The sequence below is a fragment of the Chlorocebus sabaeus genome, chromosome 2 (genome assembly GCF_047675955.1).
Source record: "Chlorocebus sabaeus isolate Y175 chromosome 2, mChlSab1.0.hap1, whole genome shotgun sequence".
NCBI lineage: Eukaryota > Metazoa > Chordata > Mammalia > Primates > Cercopithecidae > Chlorocebus > Chlorocebus sabaeus.
The window spans coordinates 96,632,576-96,649,149 of record NC_132905.1 but is presented as its reverse complement, the minus strand read 5'-3'; positions in this window follow the sequence as shown (position 1 = coordinate 96,649,149).

The window sequence follows — 16,574 nt, the reverse complement described above, 5'->3', positions numbered from 1 at the left end:
AAGGCCAGTGTCCCAGCCCAAGCAGGCAGGCAGGAAGAAAGAGGCAATTCCTCCTTCTCCTGCCTTGTTCTCTTCAGGCCTTCGAGGGGTTACATGGTCCCATGCACACGGGGAGGCATCTGCTTGCCACAGTCCACCACTGCAAACGCCAGTCTCATCCAGAGGCACCTCACAGACTCCCCCCAAAACAGCACGTCCCCAGCTATTGGGTGTCCCGGGCTGCTGGCCAGGTGGACACACAGACCTCACCGGTGCAGGTGGTGAGGAATAGTTGACTCTGCATCCAAGTTGGAGGTTGTGGGGTCTTCATTTGTGCCTGTTTCCTAGGTGGACGTTATGCCTCTTCTCTGCCCTCCTTCCCCTGGCTCTGCCTGCAGTCATGTTCCTTGGTCCTGGACAGCCTTGGTGGGGAAGGTTCCAGAAGTGGCGCCTGCTCCATGCCCCCCACATCAGCCCCAGGGGCTCCTGGTATCCTAAACCTGCCTCCCTCCTCTTGGCCCGGCTGCCAGGAGTGCTGCCAATGTCGGTTCCTCTGAATCAAGGTAAAAATGAAGGAAACCTCCTGCCTCTGCCAGGCAGGCCACGGACCAGGCTGGGGACCCTGGGTGGGGACCAGACCCGGGACAAGGCTGGGGACCCTGAGTGGGGACCCTGGGTGTGGTCGAATACCTCCTCAGCTCAGGCCTTGGTTCTTTGGGGAACGTGGTGACTGAGTTCACATATGCACGAGCGATGTTTCCAATTGTCTGAAAACTTCAGACAGAGTGTGAGATTCTACCCGTGTGGGAGAAGGAGGCTGGAGATGGAGGAGATTCTGGAGGTGCCAAGCCCCAGGGCTCCCAAGAGCCGAGTGGGTCCAGCCTCTGCCTCCACCCTCTGTCCAGACTGCACCTTCTTCTGGTACCTTCCAGGGTGCACGCAGGCTCATTCCTGCATGCAGAGCTCTTTAATTCCCAAAAAGATCACACCAAAGGGGAGTTTCAAATTAGGGCATCAGAGCCAAATTGAAAATCAGAGGAGCTGAGCCCGGAAGAAGGGCCAAGACCACAGAGTGAGGAGCTGGTTGCTGGTCTCCAGGCCCCAGGCCAGCTCGCTGTCTCCAGCAAGAAAGGGCCAAGCAAAGCCACATGAGGAGAAGAGAAGGGTCTGGCCTGTCCTTGAAGAGTGAGCACCCTCCCATGAGATTGGAATCCTGGGAAGCAAAGTCCGAGCACCCCGGAAAAGTCTAAAGGGGGTTCCCAGAGGCAGAAGAAGTTGTCCAGGCGGTGTGTCCTACCACAGCCAGCAGCTCCCAGCACGTGCTCCCAGCAGCCATTCTGACCTGGCCATGGTCAGAGCCATGGTCAGTGGCAGCTACTGAACCAGTGCCCGTGGACATCATCTGCCTTTTCTCTCTTGGGTGTAACCAGCATTTCTCGTAACTATTCTGAAAAGACTCCAGTCACTTCCTCCACCACCTCTTCCGAGCTGGGGATGGTACACAGGGTTGGGGAAAAATCAATTCATGAAACAAGCAAAATGTATTCAGCACCTGCTTGCTGTAGACCAGGCACCGGGCAGGGCTTGTGAAAAGGAATTTAAGCCCTCTGGACCCTGGAAACCTTATGAGAGAGAATTAAAATAAATCAGAGGGTCAGAGGTAAGAGCTTTACCTTCTGAAAGGTGCACCATTGAACACCAAGAGGAATCAGCTTCTCTTGTACGTGTATAATGAACCTGCCATGACGAGCTCTCCGGGATGACCACTGGGCGGGATGCACCAAGAATCAGAGGAAGGGGGTGACTTTGACCTGAAGAAGCTATCATTCTCTGGGGAAACAGACAAGCTGGGATCAATAAACAGACAGGCAGATGGTCTGCCCTTGACCTTCGTGTGAAAGGAGAAGACGCTGGCACAAAGATCTCACTTCCGTGTCCGTCGTAGTAGTATTTGATTTACATACTCTCCACCTGTTTCTTTTTATGGTCTTGGTAATTGCAAAATTATTACTAGCTGTAAATATTTCAAACAATGTGGTAGAAAAGGCAAAGTCCCTCTTCTAGTAGAGAAAATGGAGGCCAGGTGCGGTGGCTCATGCCTGTAATCCCAGCACTTTGGGAGGCTGAGGCGGGTGGATCACAAGGTCAAGAGATTGAGACCATCCTGGTTAACATGGTGAAACCCCATCTCTAGTCAAAATACAAAAATTAGCTGGGTGTGGTGGCATGCACCTGTAGTCCCAGCTACTCGAGAGGCTGAGGCAGGAGAATCGCTTGAACCCGGGAGGCAGAGGTTGCAGTGAGCCAAGATCGTGCCATTGCACTCCAGCCTGGGCAGCAAGAGTGAAACTCCATCTCAAAAAAAAAAAAAAAAAAAAAAGAAAAGAAAAGAAAATGGAGACCCGTCCCTTACCATGGACCAGCAGACCCCTGACGCCCGTGTGCTTCTGACTCCTGGCCAGCTTCTGGTGTTATGGGTGTTTGGATTTTCCCAATATGTTGTTGTTGTAAACAGTGTGAACAAACACCCACATCCATATCCTTTGTTGGTTGTGTTGCTGCTCTTTGGAGTTGATTTTTGGAAGTAAGATTTATGGGTAAAAGTGTTTTTTGTTTTTGAGACGGAGTCTCGCTCTGTTGCCCAGGTTGGAGTGCAATGGCGCCATCTTGGCTCACTGCAACCCTCACCTCCCGGGTTCAAGTGATTCTCCTGCCTCAGCCTCCCGAGTAGCTGGGATTATAGGTATCTGCCACCATGCCCGGGCTAATTTATGTATTTTTAGTAGGGACGGAGTTTCATCATGTTGTTCAGGCTGGTCTTGAACTCTTGACCTCAGGTGATCTGCCTGCCTTGGCCTCCCAAAGTGCTGGGATTATAGACGTGAGCCACTGTGCCTGGTCAGAAGTGTGTTTTTTACACCTTTGTGTGCTGGTAAAAGCATATTTACGTTTTTTTTTTATTTTGCCAAATTGCCCTCCAAATTGGTTAGACCAATTTATTATACGCCCACGATCATAACACGAGAGGATCCTTTCACCACACTTTCAACAAAATAAGAGAGACTTAGTCTTGTTTATTTTTTCCAGTGTAGGGAGGGAAGGATCTTGTTTTGATTTTCATTTCTGTGTTTATAAGCGAGACAAGATGTTGCTTGTGTTTATTACCCGCTGCCTCGACAGTGAGTTTGTATTCTTTGCCCTTTTTTCCATTTTAGCATCTTCTTATTGATTTTTACAAGCTCCTTCTATGTAAAGGATAGTAACCCATTGGCTGTTATGTATTTTGCAACTCTTTTCTCCAAGTCTGTGGCTTGTCTTTTAACTTTCCTGATGTAAGTAATCAAAACTGTGCCACTTTTCCTGTAGGTATTCTGGGTTTCTCGTCAGCCCAGAAAGGAGGCATCATTTATAATAGAAAATTAAAATGAAAAGAATAAGAAAGAAGTGACCTAGATTTCCCCAGGTTGGGAAAGGAAACTGTGGCATGCTGACAGAGGGGAGCACTGAGGACGGTGACTATGACGAGGGGACAGAGGCCGAGGGAGAGGCTTCTGCCACGTCTGGTGACTGCAGAGACGGCAGGGGCGTTTGCACGCTGGCCGCCTGTCCATGTGCACCCACGGCCCACTTGTTGAGCGCGTGCCACCTGCCGGGCCTGGCCATCCACCCACGTACAGAGCCTCCCCGCTCACCGAGCTTGCACGCCAGCGTCAGGCTTTGTGAAATCCAGCAGAGCTGAAACGATTTGGGATATGAAGTGTTCAGAGTGGTGGGATTCTAGGCTTTAAAAAAAAAATTATTTCCAAAAAATTTGAGCGGTGAGGTTATTTTTGCCACAAACTGAGAAAAAGGGGAAGTGAAAGTGATAGAAAATTAGCCAGGACAAAGCAGCATCCTCCCAGTTTCTCAGAAGTGGCTGGATAGGAAAGAACAGATCCGTGTAGATGCGAAGTGGTGCTCTGGTCTTCTGGGGCTGAGCAAGTACTTGTCATTTTGCGGTTGCGGTGTAGAGTCGTGGTGCTTCACCAGGGGGCCAGCCCTGCTTGTGGACAGCAAGTGCCTCTGTGGGAAGCTGGTGGGTCAGGGCCACCTTGCCTTCTCTCTTGGTGCATTTTGGTGGCCTCTGGGTCTCTGGCTTCCTCCTCCCTCTCCATCCTTTCCTCCTGCACTTCCTCAGGGATCTTTCTCTTGTGCTTATCTGTCCCTGTCATGTCCCTGCTTGGCCTCATTGGGGACTAGCCTCCCAGGGTGGCACATGTGGGCTTCTCATGGCCTCTGGGATGGTCCGCCTGGACTTCCCATGCTCCCCCCAGGGTGGCCTGCCTGGGCTTCCTGTGGCCCCCCCAGGGTGGCATGCCTGGGCTTCTTCAGGACCCCTGGGGGGGTGGCACACCTGGACTTCCCCGGTCCCCTGGGGTAGCATGTCTGGGGTTCCTATGGCCCCCAGGGTGGCCTGCCTGGGCTTTTTCAGGACCCCTGGGTGGGTGGCATGCCTGCCTCTGTTGTCTGGTCCCTGTAGCCTTTGTCCCCACTCCTGAAGGCACCAGATACTCTGCTGTCACTTTCCTGACTTTGCACATTGTCTCACTGGAGAAGAATGTCCCTCCGTTTCTCCACCCCTTGGTCACCTTATTCTTTAAGATTTGTTACGGTGTCATCTACATGGTCACGTCTTCCTTGAATCCCTGGATCCCTGGAGCAGACCCAGGAGCTCCTCCCCAGGTCCTTGAGACCCCCAGCATGCCTCGGCGGTGCCTGCTGTGTGGCCCTGGACAGCCTGTGTCTCCTCCCCAAGCCACAGATTTTTCATTTATCAAATGAGGATGACAACGAGCAGCCTGAAAGCTGGGGATTAACTGGGAGGATGGGAGTGTGCCTGCAAATCCCTCAGCCTGGGGCCTCCCAGGAGGCTGCCATACAGCTGTCGCCAAGGCTTGCACCCTGTGCGCTGCAACAATGCTGGTCCTCCCCACTCTATAATGAACTTGCTGAGGATAAGGACCGAGGGAGGCTCCTGGGGGCCTCTCTGGCAGGGGCAGGCCCCACACCTGGAGCAGAGTGGACAGGCAGTGTTCTGTCAGTGAGTGACTTTATGCAATCCTGCTCCTTCTGTACAGAGCTCATCTGTCTCTGACTTCATTAATATTAAAAACAATACTAAAAGCCAACTCTGCACCCCTCACCCCCTTGGGCTAAAACAGCTTTCCTGAACTGGAGAGGTGCTGCCTCATGCAGACCCCGGGAGGCCTCTGTCCCCAGCCATGGGCCTGTGACTCTTGTCACCTATGCCCACTGGAGCTGGGGCCCCAGACACACGAGATGCACACACGGCGGCCACAGGCCCCAGAAGCAGTTGCTGGGCTCTGCTGTAGCACGTGACCTTCTCGGCATGAGCTGGGGATGGCGTGGCTGGGAAGATAACCTTGTTTTGGTCACGAGGTTCTGCCATCAGCATGGCCATCTGAGCCAGACTGCTCTGTGTGCCAGGACGGTCTCTAAGGTGGGAGCCCTCCCTGTCCCCTGTGCACAGCCAGGCCTAAAGATGCTTAACGTCTCTTCACAAGGAGTGTGGCCCACCTGCAACTCCCACCTTCTGTCTCATTCAGATTTCTGGAGCACTGACTGGTTTTCAATTCACACTTCTTTCCAGTGACCTGGGCTGTTCTCTGGGCCAGCCCACTCCTTATGAGTCAGTGTCTGAGTGTGACTGACAGGCACCCTGGGTGGGGCTTTGAGGCCCTTCAGGTGCAATAGGACCCTACCTCTCGAGCTCGTTGCGGTTTATAGGGCTGCGTTTTTTGTGGGAAGACCAAGGAACGATGTGTGGGGAACTGGAAGAGGGTCTGAGCAGGCCAGGCTGGGGCGAGCTGGGGGCCCGGGTGCTTCGGCCACAGTAGCCTGGAGGTTGATCTTTAGCCCCCCGCAGGCACTCTCAGCTCGCCGGCCAGCTGGCGTTTCTGTAAGAATCTCATTTCCTCTAGCCACAGAAAGCTCCTTGGTGGTAAATGAGCTCCTGTGAGAAGCCAAACTGAAAGGCTGGGCCTTTCTGTGTGGACCTCTCAGGCCAGCCCTGGGAGAGTGGTGGGCGTCTGAGTCTCTCTTTTCAGCATTCCCGGCCTCCGGGAGCTTCCCAAGGTGACTGTGTGAGCAGCTGCAGATTCTAAGTGAGGGTCAAGGCTGATCCAAGAAGCCAAATGACCCCTCTGCCCAGGCCTGACTCCAAATTGAGTCAGCCATCAAAAGTGCAAGAAACTGCAAACTGATGATGTCATTTCCAGAAATAGGACTTGGAATCCTAATTGTCCTCAGACCCGAGCTCCATTGTCCCTAACAGCATAGACCCATAGGTCCTGTCATCCCACTCCGTAGCAAGCTGTGTAAAGAAGAGGGCTGCGTCCTGCTTATTTTGAGTGACTTGTACAGTACTTGTCACATTCCTTTAGAAATAGACTGAATAAATGCTAGTTTTAGGTACAAGAGCTTGTATTTATTTTAGTGAAAGAAACTGTGGCCATGCTTTTTCAGATTAATTTCTTTCTTTTTTCTTTTTTTTGAGACCGAGTCTCACACTGTAGCCCAGCCTGGAGTGCAGTGGCACGATCTCAGCTCACTGCAACCTCCACCTCTAAGGTCCTTCCTCAGCAATTCTCCTGCCTCAGCCTCTGGAGTAGCTGGGATTACAGGCACACGCCACCATGGCCAGCTAATTTTTGTATTTTTAGTAGAGATGGGGTTTCACCATGTTGGCCAGGCTGGTCTTCAACTCCTGACCTTGTGATCCGCCCACCTCGGCCTCTCAAAGTGCTGGGATTACAGGCATGAGCCACCACACTCAGCCTCTGATTAATTTCTTAAGGACCGCCTGCTCCCATGAGCAGGAAGTCGCCTGCTGGAGGCCCTCTCACTCCTACCTGTCCGAAACACCAGGTGTTTGCTCAGGTCAGAGGGGGGTCTCTGACCCCTTCACGCAGGGAGAGCACAGGGCTCCTGCCAGCCCATTTCTTCTATTGCTTCCTGAAAACACAAGCAAACAGACCCAAAGCGCCCCTCCCCAAGCGTGTATAAGATAATATTTCGCAGATTGCAGGATGATAGAAAACTGAACTCTTGGCCGGGCTCAGTGGCTCACACCTGTAATCCCAGCACTTTGGGAGGCTGAGGTGGGTGGATCACCTGAGGTCAGGAGTTCGAGACCAGCCTGGCCAACGTGATGAGACCCCCCCGCCCCCGTCTCTACTAAAAATACAAAAATTAGCTGGACATGGTGGTGCACGCCTGTAATCACAGCTGCATGGGAGGCTGAGGCAGGAGAATTGCTTGAACCTGGGAGGCAGAGGTTGCAGTGAGCCGAGATCACACCATTGCACTCCAGCCTGGGCTACAGGGTAAGACGCTGTCTAAAAAAAAAAGAAAACCAAGTTCTTAACAGGTAGGAAAATTCTGTTCCTTTATTTTTCTTAGCAGTGGAGCCCTTACTGGCATTTTCTTATTTGAGTCATTTGGGTCTGAGAGCCCCGTGGAGTGAGGAACACAAAGTGCCTTCACCTGGACACAGCTTTAGGGCGCAGGGTCTCTGGCGGCCCAGCTGCAGGCGCCTCCCCTCAGAAGGGTCCCTCTCTGAGGTTGCTGCTGCCTGGGAATGGCTGTTGTCATGATGCCCAGCCTTGAGGGACCATTTCCTTCCTCTTCCTCTGTTCTCTCATTCCCTTTGGATTTGCTTTCTAAGCACCGTCTAACCTGCTGCCTGCGCAGTCATGTGCCTTCCCCTCCTCCGGTGTGCTCGGGGTGGGACAGGGGGCTCTGGAGTTCAGTCCTGGATGCTCCAGTCCTTGGGGGCAGGCCCATTCTCACCACCACCTCGACACTCTTAAATGAGGGAAAACACTTTTCTGGACCAGTTTAGACCAGGAGAGGCTGCACTGTTTCTGAAGCGTCTACTGGAAAATTATGTGAGGTGGGAGACAGGGAAATCTCAAGGATTTGCCAAGGTGAGGAAGCATGAGGAGGAGACGACCTGTGCCTGGCCAGGACTCCACCAAGGCCAAGCTGAGTGAGCGGTCTTCCAGCCCCTGGGCCCCACCCAGATTCAGACAATAGCAAAAACATTCGGTGAGTCTGGATCAGGGTGAGGCATTGGCTCAGAAGTGGAGAGTCGGGAGCAGGAGTTGGGGCTACACGCGGCTGGGCCTTAGCTCTGAGGAGCTTAGTGGCAGACAGAGGAGGGAGGTATGTAAATGAGAGAAAATACCCTAGCCCCCGGCCCCCCAACCCTGTACAGCCACAGGACATGACGAATGCTATCTCCAGAAGAGGTGTGCAGAAAGCTCCATCAGGGACTTATATTTTGCCAGGAAGACAGCCTTGGAAGGGTGCTCGTTCTGTGCCCACAGGGCAGCCCAGTGCACACTTTGGCTGTGGGGTGAGCAGGACTCATGAAGGCTGCAAGGAAGGACACGGGGAGGGCACTCCAGGTCTCTGCAATTCTTCTCAGAGATTTCAACTGCCCCCGGCAGATCCTGCTCCCAACAGCCAGATGCCTGACGTGGAATTACCTCCAGAAATGAGGACTTTTATTTCTGGAGTCATCCAGAACTACCAACCTGGGACTTATATTTTGGTGGGGAGATAGACCATAAACAACTGATAGATGTCTAATGTCACGGCAGAGATAAGAGCTCTAAAGGAAAAAAACAAAGCAGAGAAAGGGGATAGAGAATTCCTGGAGCTGCTAGTTTAGATATTGTGGTCAGGGCACGCGTCGTGGAGATGACATTTGAGCACAGAGGTGAATCAAGTGAATGAGGAGGAGACTCTGGAAGGGAAGGCCAGAGGCAGCGGGCACTGGGCAGGGAGACGGTGGAGAGGAGCATCCAGGGACCACAGTGGGTCAGTTTTCTCTGGATTGGGGTTCTGTTCTAGGCATGACAGAAGCCACTGGAGGAGGCGAAGGCAGGGAGTGAGTGGAGCTGACTTAGATGCAGGTGCACAGAGAGGTCTGTGGGGTGGCTGCACCAGCCAGCTCTGGGGACTGAATCCAGGTCTTACCTGCTGGGGACACTGGATACACCCCTTAGCCTTCCTGTGCCTTGGTTTTATTCTCTGTAAAATGGAGCAGTAGGGCCCTAGCAGGGACGATCTGGTATAAAGTGTGGATAGCATTTTGCCTCCCAACTGATGCTGTTATCCTGCCTTTGCTCTTTCCTCCCCTGCCGCCTTTCCTGCTTTCTAACGTACGAATAGAATCCGGGCTGCTTTGCGGTGGCCCTGTGAGGTCCACATTCTGTGGAACAAGCACTAGATCACTGTTGCCATGGCAGTTGCAATTTCTTTCCCCCTCAGGAGCGTAGGTTTACGAATTGCTGAAGAGGCCCCTTTAGAGTGAGTTGAGCACTCTAGAGAAAATTTCTGCTCCCTATCAGGGGAATTGCAATCATTTCTGGAGGTAATTCCATGTCAGGCATCTGGCTGTTGGGAGGAGGATCCGCCGGGGGCAGCTGAAATCTCTGAGAAGAATTGCAGAGGCCTAGAGTGCCCTCCCCACCGTGTCTTTCCTTGCAGCCTTCATGAGTCCTGCTCACCCCACAGCCAAAGTGTGCACTGGGCTGCCCTGTGGGCACAGAACAAGCACCCTTCCAAGGCTGTCTTCCTGGCAACCACAGTCTACATTTATTTGACATTTGTTCGGGCGTAGCTCTGTGACTGTGCTTCTGAAACACCTCTGGGGGATCGTGGCCATTGCTGCTTTCATGTAAAGGTACTGCTCACTCCCTTTCAAAGCACAGTGGTAGGAGCAAATCTAATAGCCCACCAGCAAAACGTTAGTTATTTTAAGGCAAGCTGGTCCTCAACCATCCTAATAAACAAAGAACAAGGAGCTTTCGCCACTGGGTACAGGGACGGCCGGTACTTCAGAAACAAACGGATTTGAGCTTTTCACCGATGAGGTACCCAATGCAGATTTCAGTTCGTGATTGGATGACGCCATACACGGCTCTCCAAAGCTTTGTTCTTGTTCTTCTTCTTTCTGAAACACAGGACTCGCAAATCTTGCTCGGATTTCAGGTGTGTGCGAATGCTTTCAGCTACAGAAGAAGGAAGCTCAGGTCAAATAAACTTAAGCAAAGGCAATTTTGACTCATAATTAAATAGCCCGGAGATAAATCTGGCTTTAGATGCAAGTAGAATCAGGGACTCAATTTTCCTGTCTCTCCTCCCCTCCCCCAAAGACCTTCCCCTCCGGTGTGGCCAGTATCGAGGTTGTCTGGCTGCCCAGAGCTCACACCCTGCCAGCCTCGTAACCTTGGTAGAAAAAGAGAAACTTCCAGAAACCTTGATGAGAAATGTTCTGGAGAGAACCCCGAGGGCTGAGCTGGGCCCCCCCGTGAGCCATTTCAGCGCAGGGCCTGGGTGCCCTGACTGCTATGCTGGGGTCCCTTCTAAGCAGTAATACCCAGAAGTCGCAGGTTTAATTCGCTAGTTATATTTTTAAAATCAAATTTTTTATTTTAGAACTATTTTAGATCTACAAAAACTTGCAAGGATAGTACACGGAGTTCCCATAGTCCCCACCCCAGTTTTACCACCTTTCTTCAGGAGGGTACCCCTGTTAAAATGAATGAACCAATACTGGTACTTTATTATTAACTAAAGTCCATGTTTATTCAGATTTCCTTGTTTGTTAAAAATGTCCTTTCTGTGTCCCAGGATCCCGTCCAGGATCCCACATGACATTTAGTCATTCCATCTCCTTAGGCTCCCTTTGGCTGTGACGATTTCCTGGCCTTTCCTTCTTTTTGATGATCTTGACGGTGTTGAGGAAGCCTAGTCGGGTACTTTGTAGACTGTTCCTTAGTTAGTATTTTCCTGATGTTTTTCTCACGATTAGACTGGGGTTAAGGGTGTTTGAGGGGGAAGACCACAAAGGTGCAGGGCCATTGTGGCCAAATCATGTCAAAGGCACACACTTCCAAGGGAGTCATTCCTGTCGACGCTGACCTTGGCCACCTGGCCGAGGTGCTGTGAGTCAGGCTTCCCCACTGTAAAGTCACCCTCTCTCTCCCTATCTCCAGGCCGTGTGCTCCGGAAGGGAGTCACCGTGCACAGCCCATGCTTAGGGCGGGGGTCCACAGCATCTCCTCAAGGGGGCGTCTGCCCAAGGCATTTGGAATCTGGCATGGGACATTTGTTTCTCCTCCCCCATGTATTTGTCTCTTCCACCATTTTTGTGTATTCTATGTGGACTCATGGGTGTTTATTTTATACTTTGGGCTACAATCCCACACGACTTTACTAAATGTTGTCCCCAGTGTTCCAGCGTTGGCCGTTGGGAGCTCCTTCGGTTGGTACCTGTGGCTCTGTGACCCACTCCATCAGTGAGCCTCTGTTTCCGTTCCTGTTTTTTTGAGCACTTCTTTATATTCTGGCACTTACAAGGCGTTCCAGGCTCATCCTGTGTATTTCCTGCCCCAATCGTAGAATCAGCCATTTCTCTAAGGAGCCCAGGTTCCTGTTCCAGGAGAGGGTATTAGAAACCAAGGCCTGGGCGCTAGATGTGCTTGTTGCTGCTGGGTGTCCCTGCTTCTAGGTGCTCTCAGCTGACAGAGTAAGAAAGCATTGTGTGTACACTGACATGGGCTTGTAACATATCCATAACCAATTCCATATATGGCCTCTGTGTGTGTGTATATATACACACATATACGTATATATGTATACAGGTATATATGTATATATATGTGTATATATGTGTGTATATGTATATATATGTGTATATATGTGTGTGTATATATATGTGCATATATATATTATTTTTTGAGATGTAGTCTCGCTCTGTTGCCCAGGCTGGAGTGCAGTGGCACAATCTCGGCTCACTGCCACCTCTGCCTCCCGGGTTCAAGACATTCTCCTGCCTCAGCCTCCTGTGTAGCTGGGATTACAGGCGCGTGCCACCATGCCACACTACTTTTTGTATTTTTAGTAGAGATGGGGGTTTCACCATGTTGGTCAGGCTGGTCTCGAACTCTTGACGTTATGATCTGCCCACCTCGGCCTCCCGAAGTACTGGGATTACAGGTGTGAGCCGCTGTGCCCTGCCTCCGTGTGTATATTAAGTCAGATGGGAGTTTATATTGGTCCCTTCAATTCTAATCCATTGCCACATGGACCACCCCAGCCTCCTCCTGCTCATCTGCTGCCTCCCACCCAGCGGTGAGGAAGCTGACCAAGCCACTTGCCGTGCGGTGCTGAATTGTTTGCCTCCAGCGTTCGTGTGCGTGGAAGTCTGGAGAGCCGGGGGTGGGCTCACAGGACCTAGCCACCTGGATGTGGCGGTGAGGGAGGGTGGGGGGAGGGGTCCATCAGATGTGACTGCTTCCAGCTGGGGAGTCCGGGTGGGACCCTCTTCCTGGCTCCAAGGCCGTGGCTGCAGAACAGTCCCTTCTCCCTGAGCCCCAGCAGTGTTTGAGGAGCTGAACTTCAGCCACAGAATTCACGGGCGATTGAGCCACTGCTCTGCACAATGTTCTGTAAGGGACCCGGAGAGATGCTTATTTCCTCCTCTCAGCCCAGGCTGCACACAGCGGGTCGGCTTCAGGCTCAGATGATAGGAAGGATGTTTTCATGTGTGGGAGGCGAGGAGTGTGCCCAGCTCCACAAGCCGGCAAAGGCTGCGAGAAAACACATAAAGACACTGGAAGGGGCTGTCAGACCAGCCAGAGAGAATCTTCAACCCAGAGAGGGCGTGAAAGGAACAGAGACCCTCCATGTGCTGGAAGAGGAACACGCGTTAATTCTGAGTTAAGCTGTGAGCCTCTTGACGAGAAGCCCAAGGTTAAAACGGCACTTTAAGCACAATGTTGCCACACAATGTTGAAAGGCATCCTCCTCCTGCCTCCACCCAAAGTGACTGTCTCTTTGAAAAGTCCCCAAGCCAGACTGAGGGAGCCTGGGCAGGGCCCCCAGAAGTCCAGCTGGTAACACTGGTAGCATTATTAAAGTATTGGGTGCCAGGTCCGCTCCTGGAACAGGGTCCCCTCTGGGGTGGTGCTGAGGCTCTTCCTGTTTGCTTTGTCCTCCTGCCATGGGGCTGGGCAGGTGAGCGTGGGGGCAGGCTGCCCTGTTGGCTGGGGTGGTCCTGCACTGTCAGCGGCAGCTGTAACCAGGAGCCCCTCTGCCCGAGGCTTGAGAGTCAGCGGAGCTGACCTGAGTATTTTGGTCAAAAGTTGCCCAGCACGATCCATCAGGGAACGTGTGACGTTCTTGTGCTCCGTGACCCTGAGTATCAGTTGTCTGTTGACACCTGAGCGTCCTTTGCTGATTGCCGAAGGGTGAAGAAAGCGTCCGCCTCCTGTGTTTCCTACACCTCTCCCATGCAGCCCAGGTGCTATGTCACCTCATGGTCACATGCCCCCTTCCCATCTAGGAGATGTCACTTCTTATCAGAATTCGCAAGTGAGATCAGAGCTCAGGGATGTAGTACTTCTGGGAAGGAGGTGTGGGTCACCAGAGGCAGCTTTCCTTATGTGTGTGCACGTGTGTACATGTGTGTGCGTGTGTGCATGTGTGTGTGCATGTGTGTATGTGTCTGCGTGTGTGTATATGTGTCTGCGTGTGTGTGCATGTATGTGTGCATGTGTGTCTGTGCATGTGTATGTCTCTGTGTGTACATGTGTGTATGTGTGTGTGCATATATGTGTCTGCGTGTGTGCATGTGTGTGCATGTGTATGTGCCTGTGTCTGTGTGCATGTGTGTGCATGTGTGTATGTGCCTGCGTGTGTGCATGTGTGTGCATGTGTGTATGTGTCCGTGTGTGCGTGTATATGTGTGCGTGTGTGTGCATGTGTGTGTATGTGTCTGCGTGTGTGTGCGTGTGTATGTGTGTGCGTGTGTGTCCTGTGGAATCCTGTGCACGAGCTGGTTTAGCACCAGTGGGAACTGGACACGAGTGTCTTATTCTGGCTGAAACCACATACAGCCTCTGAGGCTGATGAACCTAGTCCCACCTACAAAGCACATACAGCCTCTGAGGTTTACTCCGTGAAAATCTCAGAATTGTGGCTTAGGAAAATGCATAGTCCTTTAATACTTTAGAAATATTCCTTTGTCTTATTTTGCAACTTAGATTGATCCTTGTAAGAGATGCTGTGATCAGGCACATGGACCTGATGTAATTATGTGCGTGGGCTGCACGGTAAAAAATGATACCGACCCATGCTCACAACAAATGCCATCGTTTGTCCTGCTTGACAGGTTGGTTTAATACGCTGGCTTTGTGCTTTAGAAAAGACAATGGTGTATGAAATGGCACAAAACTGAAAAGGTAAAGCCCTCTTTGGGAAATCATGCAAGGCTTCTTCAGCTGAGTTATGATGTTTGCAGGCTGTAATTAATATATCACACAATAGTGCATTGCTACAGTGCTAGTGTTACAGAACATGAAAACAACCATTCGCTTCAGTGGAAAAGCTACTCACCATTGGGAATTTATCATTCTGTGGAGGAAATATCTAGTGATTTGACTCAATGTAAACCTTTCCACGGACTGATTTGATCATCTTCAGACAGAGCTTTAATAAATCACTGTTAAATCTACTTAGCTGCCTCACGGAGAAAGGAAAAGAATTGTCTTTAAATAAACAAAATGAAAACCAGGGAATATGCACTAAAGTTCTCTGTGTTCTAATCTCTGCTTTAACTGAGGGGCAAATAAGAAACACTACTGTGGCCTGCAAGGGTTGCCCTGCCTGCCCACCCGTGGGGGAAGATGTGAGGATGCTCCTCTCGGCCCCGCTGGCCAGGGAGCTGCTTTGCCCCGGGTGAGGAGGCGATCTGCGCAGACCTCAACAGGAGGCAAGGTTTTCTCAGTCTCAGTATTTGCAGCTCGGTGCCACTCCGTGTGTTTCTGCATGAGCCTCTGGGAGAAGAAGCCAGGGAGAAGTTAAAGAGGAGGTTAATGTTACAAGCCACAGGCATCTGATGGGAGGATGCTGGTGCTGAAAGAAATAGGAGAACTTATTAATTTATCTTAAATGGGCAGGTTAATGGATTGACGGATTCATGGATACATGGGTGATGGATGGGTGGATGGATGCTCGGATGGATGGGCACCTGCATAGATGTGTGCATGAATGCTTAGATCTGTGCATATATGAATGTCTGTATGTAGCTTGGGTGGATGCATGGGTGGGTGAATGAATGGATGAACAACAGACAGATGGAGAGAAAGATGATGAATGAATGTCTACATGAATACTTAGGTCTGTATATATGTATGCTTAGATCAGTATATATGTGTATTTGTATGCTTGGATAGATGCACACGTGGATGGATGTGTGCACGAATGCTAAGATCTGTGTATACATGTGTTTGGATGGATGCATGGGTGGGTGGATGAATAGATGGACAATGGATGAATAGAAGGATGATGGATGGATGTGTGCATGAATGCTTAAATCTGTGTATATGTCTATGCTTGAATGGATGCATAGCTGGGTGGATGAAAAGATGGACAATGGATGGATGGAGAGAGAAATCATGGGTGGATCAATGTGTGCACGAATGCTAAGATCTGTGTATACATGTGTGCTTGGATGGATGCATGGGTGGGTGGATGAATAGATGGACAATGGATGGAGGAATAGAAGGATGAAGGATGGATATGCGCATGAGTGCTTAGACCTATGTATACGTAGATATGTGTATGCTTGGATAGATGCATGGAGGCATACAAGCATGGGTGAATGAATTAATACATGAAGATGCAGGTTTGGGTCAGGTAAATGTCAATACATTCAGTCACAGGAGTCAGCAGGCAGGCAGACACATGCCTGTCGAGCACTTGTTTTATGACAGGCACCATTCCTGATGTTAGGAGCACAAGGCTGCTACCTGTATGAGGCTTCCCTGCTAGGGGATGGGAGTCTCTGCTGGTGGTAAAGGGTCAGGAAAGCCTCCAGGGAGACGGCTTCTGACCTGAGCCTATATGAGAAGGCAGCAGCCTTGAACAGGTAAGCAGAGCACCCCAGCAGAAGGAAGAACTGCGGTCGAAGCTGCCGGTAATGGGGTTAGACTTCAGGAAGGCCTGCAGGCTGCAGCACCGTGCACAGGGCCAGCCCCTCCAGGTTGGCTCTCCACTCCCCGACTTCACCAGTCCTGGGTTCACCAGTGTGGACACAACACAGGCCCCTGATCTCTGGTTTCTGGTTGGGTTCAGCTGATGGGGAGCCCTGGCTGGAGCTTGGAGAGTGGATGGAGAGGTCAGGCCCTCTGTCCCTGGGAAGTTCCTCTGGCTGGCTGAAGTTGCCTGTCCCTTGACTGCAGGTCAGAGCTCTGCCTGGGGCAGCCTCCCACATGTGACAGCCTTCTTTCAGGTCCTGGAGGCCACTCCCGATGCCCCTTTCACCCAAGGTGGTAACAGTGCCACTGTGACTAGCCCCAGGTCACCACACCATCCCTTAGGCTTCCCTAGGGCCCTGCCCAGACCTTTATAATGGTCCTTTTCCAAATGCCCCTCCCTCCAGCAATGACCCTCATTCTAGATGGGTTTTCTGTTGGAAACTTCTAGGTAGTTGGCACAGGAGTGGCCCAGAAGGCAGA